Source organism: Colias philodice, chromosome 21 (assembly GCF_061535455.1).
Source record: "Colias philodice isolate Cphi_HAF_F1 chromosome 21, ilColPhil1 Martin Lab GWU primary, whole genome shotgun sequence".
Classification (NCBI taxonomy): Eukaryota; Metazoa; Arthropoda; class Insecta; order Lepidoptera; family Pieridae; genus Colias; species Colias philodice.
In genome coordinates, this window is record NC_143106.1 from 2,760,157 (window position 1) to 2,765,938 (window position 5,782).

General features: G+C 31.9%; 1 non-coding gene across 1 annotated transcript; it reads left to right on the top strand.

Moving 5' to 3' along the window:
• The first annotated feature begins 1,662 nt into the window (after positions 1-1,662).
• Positions 1,663-1,824, top strand: LOC149478731 (U1 spliceosomal RNA). Its single transcript, XR_016317390.1, has one exon. It is a non-coding gene; the product is annotated as a U1 spliceosomal RNA (small nuclear RNA).
• Positions 1,825-5,782: the final 3,958 nt, after the last annotated feature.

Sequence of the window (5,782 nt, forward strand, 5' to 3'; positions counted from 1 at the left end):
CTACGTATACCATTAGGTATCGTTTAGTTTGCTTATTTTCCATAATTAATAGAAAAATCACGTAACATCAACCTTATAATTTTATTTATTAGTGCATTAATGATTGATACACGTAATTGGAAACAATCAGGTCCGGATTAGGACAAAAAAGGGCCCGGAATATTAATTAATAAAATGATTTATTAATCATACTAAAGTGTCATCGTTTAATTTATTTAAAACAGTGTTTATTTTTATTATTCATACTAATATTTATGATCGATTTATTAGTAAGAATATCGATTATTATAAATCAATTGTTTCAAATTAAATCTTTAAAAAATAATTAAAATGTATTGCCTATAATCATTCTCCTTACACGTGGTGTCATATGCATCGGTGTTGCTAAGATTTTCAACGTGGAGAAAAAAACTTATTTATTACAGTAATATAGAGATAATTACAAGAAACCGGATGTAGTGATTTTCAACTGTAAAGGGGGTTATTAATCTAGCACGTTTGTTAGTTATTGCAACAATATATTCACATACTATGTACGATATACATGTATTAAATTGGCAATTAGGACTTCATACTAATATAACTAGAGCTTCGATGGATAGGACATGGTTAGGAAATTATGAAAAATACAAAAAAAACTATAAATCCCTACTAATATTATAAATGCGAAAGTAACTCTGTCTATCTGTCTGTGTCTGTGTAATTTTGATGAAATTTTGCACAGACAATCTTTAGACCCTGAGAAAGAACATAGGCTAGTTTTAATTGCGAAAAAACACCACGCGGGCGAAGCCGCGGGCGGAAGCTAGTCACCTATATTTTGTTAAATATATATTTATATTTACTACAATAATACAATTCATTATAAATTAAATTAAACTGGTGCCAGTTTAATTGCAATTGCAAACATAATCTCTTTAGAGATTTACCGCGCGCCAGCGCCGTCGTCATAGAAAACAAATATCGAGCTCATTCGAACTTTCTGAGTATTGCAGCGTAATAATAAATCAACTTGAATCTTAAAATTTGAATACCAACTTGAATTTTAATTTTTACAAAGAGTTAGATATATGTATGTATGCATATACTATAAGGAAAAGAATTGGAAAAGAAAAATCAGTTAGTAAATGATATTATCAGAAGGGCACCACAACACAAGGCTTTAAACCTCATTTGTACATCATATTTTATTACATTGTTAGTTAGCAAATTACATAAATACTATACCAATTACTACGTACACCATTAGGTATCGTTTAGTTTGCTTATTTTCCATAATGAATAGAAAAATCACGTTACATCAACCTTATAATTTTATTTACTAGTGCATTAATGATTGATACACGTAATTGGAAACAATCAGGTCCGGATTAGGACAAAAAAGGGCCCGGAATATTAATTAATAAAATGATTTATTATTCATACTAATAACTTATTAAGATAAACTCGAAATTATTCCATTTTCACCGGTCCATAATAAGGTACACATTAGAATTAAATCTGTCCGGTAAGAGTTACAAAAGAGTTATACAAACATACATAATAATATTATGAAGCTAATATAACCGTGTTAAAATCATAGATGGCGCCAGTAGTACTTTAACTCGCGCTATTGAAATGTTATTTGAAACGCGTAAGTAGTCTTAGGTACTTGGCGAAATCATACTTACCTGGCGTAGGGGACACCGTGATCAGGAAGGCGGTTCCCCCAGAGTGAGGCCCCTCCATTGCACTGCGGCGGGGTTGACCTCTGTGATTATCCCTAATGTGGATAACTCGGACGCGTAATTTTTGGTAGTGGGGACTGCGTACGCGCCGTCCCCCATATAAATATCAACAATTCTATGAATTTATAGGACTAACTTTAGGATTAGTGTTAGATTTTACGCGAGTATTATACATTTATAAATTAAAGAATTTAACGGATTTTAAGACTGACCACGACCAGTGTCCACTGTCTCCCCGTGAACACGCTCGATGCAAAGTATGCGAAACGTCGGGAAAATAATATATAATTAATGAACCGCGGTTAAAATCCGTTAAAAATCTTTAATTTCTAAACTTTATGTTAGTCTGAACTCTAATAGTCCCAAAGCCTGCCTTAGAAATATTTAATAATTGTATCCGTAAAAAAGTGTTTCGACTTTCGGTTATCTCATCAATAATAAGAATTATAGACTGGATTACAACACAACGTCTACTAGGTACACGAAAGAAACTGCGAATTGAAGCTACTTACTATTAGGTATAATTAACACATATATTAGGGCCTCTAATCACCACCCTAACCTTAGGTCTCATGCTAAGGTTAGGTTACGAAGTACGGACCTGGTAATGACTAATTTTATTTATTTCGCGGTACAAGTAATTGATAAATGGAAAATTTCGATATTGTTTGCATGTTACAGTAACTAGTGGGGTTTATTAAGGCAATGATAAGTTGGCATTGCATTTGCATAAATAAAGTGAAGTCCTTTTCCTAGTGTACCAGGACCCAGGATATTTATTTATTTCAGAGGTAAACCACAGATTTCTAAATACATGTAACATAGTTATGTGTAAACATATAAATGTTTCTGTGTGTCAATATAGATATGACATTAAAAATCTGCTTACTCTTTTGTTTTTACTTTATGTATTTTAAATTTTTAATACTAAACATAAAAAAAACTCGTGTTAAAATTTTTAAAACCTGTTGCATCATTCAGACAGGGCACAAAAAGCTCATCACGTATTTACCCGTTAAGAAATCGACCTGTAAAACAAATGTGTACCTCCCCATAATATTTCCCATAAAAAATCGGCAAATTACAATTTATTTATTTAAAATTTATACGAGTTCAAAAATTACATCCCTAACAAAGTTTCCTAGCAGTTACATGCGAGACAACGTGATAAATAAACGTGTTTCAAATCAGTATTCAATACTACATCTTAAATTAACGGTTATTAGCTTGTAACATCTGGGAATTGGCTATTAATAATATTGAGTGTTTTATAAACATAATGATGCCATAAACTATTTTAATGATTCATATTTAATAGGATGAGGTGTGGCGGTCATTCAAACGTGGACGTATATTCAAATAACTAGATAGTTTAACATAATAAGAGTTAATGAACATCTAGTGGCAAATAGGTGATTGCAAGGAGGTTACTATATATAATAAATCTAAACTAAGTACTCATCGATTGAATAGCTATATGCTATAGCAATTCCGTAGATTGTGACTTACCAACAAACAACAATTGCTCCAAACTTGATGTTAAATAGTAATACATAGGTATATCTAATATTAAATGGTAATTAGGATGTCTTTTTTCTCAGTATATTTTAAATTTTGAAATTATTATATTGCTAATTATGAGATAATTCTAATTTAGTGTAATTAATATTTTGATTTATTCATAATCAGAATTATCAAATATCATCTAGCTAAAATTTTTAATTTTACCCCAAGGTTTTACGTTGATAGGATTGTGCAAGAAGGGAAAAGGTCAATTAAAAAAAAATGTTATTTTCAAACACAATGTAAATTATTTCCACACTTATTGTGTTTCTTCGCCAAGTTTTTGTAAAGAAATAAACAAAGAAAGATTTAATTGCCACATTGCTACAAAAGTATGCGCAATTCTAAATATTTTGGCATTTCATTAATTGGGATGGATGTTATATAATGGGATTTTTTAATTTAATTATTTGACTTAAAATAGATCGAATATGTATTATACCTAAAATGACGTATATAATATACGGCTTGTTTAATCTTTAAAAAGGGATCAATCTGATTTTAGAGTGATTCATAAATAAATTATGTCTGTAAAAATATTAAATACTAGCGGTCCGCCCCGGCTTCGCCCGTGGTACATATTTACGTTTTCTCTACATAAGAACCATCCTCGTACTTCAAGGAATATAATAAAAAAAGAATTATCGAAATCGGCTCAGCCGTTCTCGAGTTATGCGCTTACCAACACATTTTGCGATTCATTTTTATATTATAAGACTAGCGGCGGTTTTTATCCCGGAAATCCCACGGGAACGGGAACTATGCGGGTTTTCCTTTGCAAACGCGGGCGAAGCCGCGGGCGGAAATCTAGTATGACATAAGTAAAGAAGTAGGCTGTGTACGAATCAACATGTTCTTTATTAGAATAAGGAGAGATTATATTAGAAAAATATGAAAGGATTGTTTTTCAGGAAGTCCTCAATCAAAACATTTATATCTCTGAAGCAAAACATACATCTTTTTATTTATAATTAATTAAGTATTGATAGTAATAGAACGTAATGTAAAAAACAATATTTCAATCAGCAAAAACATTTAAAATCTATCATTCAAACGTAAATAAAAACGATAAATTACTTTTATTTGACTAATTATAATAATAAATTGAGTAAGGTCAAAGAGCGATGAACGGTGAATGGTGTGGCCTTGTCATTCTCATGAATGACAACGTATTTGAGACAAAAATGTTTCTATTTGTGTAATTTGCGCTATGAGTTGTCTTATCGGTCATGAAAGAGACATGGTATTTTTTTGGTAACTTGGTGTTAGAATGTTTTATGTAAGTTAAGTGTATAATAATGGCAAGATACTTTTTTGTCTTATTTAAATACTGTTAATAGTGTACAATTTACGCACTAAAGCTCTCAATATATTTTTTTCTAATGAAACATTTGCTACAAATTATGTGTTATACATATATATATAAGATTTATAAGCATTCATAATTAGGTATGTAATATTTTGATATTTGTTATATTATTACATATGCAGTGGTTTAGCGTAACACCAATGTCTCAAATCTTGTATGTGTTTTTAAAATTTTCCTTACGTGACGTTTCGTTTTAGTTTGTTAAGACATGTAATTATTACAATATGCTTATATTTATTAATATTGCGTTAAAATATAAGAATATAATAAATAATAATATCTTGATAAAAATTAAGATTCAAATGCGCTATCATTACCGCGAATACATACACGTGGTTTCCCACTAGGCATGTGCGCCGATCGGCGTGGCGCACGCCGCCGGCCGTTTCAGTCACGCCGACGCCGCCGATTTTTTTTCCGGCGTCATCGGCGTATACAGGGTGTCCCACTATTGGTATACTAAGCGCGAAAGGACTTGTAGTCTTGCATACACTGATCATGTAAAAAATACTTAAACAAAAAAATTAAGTCAAAAAAATTTCGATAAATTTTTCCTGAAAATTCATATTTTCTTCTCTAGCTTCGCGCAGCCGGCATATACTGCTTCTCTAATGTGAGCATTTTCTCTATGAAAACATAATCTTAAACGATAGCTCACGTACTGGTAGCAAAGTTGGGCGGGTTGCTTGTTATGGGTGTACAGTGTACACATAGAGTTTTAAAAATTCATCTATTTAAAAAAATGCGTCTGGAATTTTATAAGTATTTTTTACGTACTCAGCGTATGCAAAACTATATAACCTCCTTTGTGCTTAGTATACCAACAGTGGGACACCCTGTATAGTTTAAATAAACCATTAGTATGTTCATAACACGTGTTTGTGTTTGTTGTTTGTTGTTCGTTGTTCGGTGTTCGGTGTTCGTTGTTCGTTGTTCGTTGTTCCTTGTTCCTTGTTCCTTGTTCGTTGTTCGTTGTTCGTTGTTCGTTGTTCGTTGTTCGTTGTTCGGTGTTCGGTGTTCGGTGTTCGTTGTTCGTTGTTCGTTGTTCGTTGTTCGTTGTTCGTTGTTCGTTGTTCGTTGTTCGGTGTTCGGTGTTCGGTGTTCGTTGTTCGTTGTTCGTTGT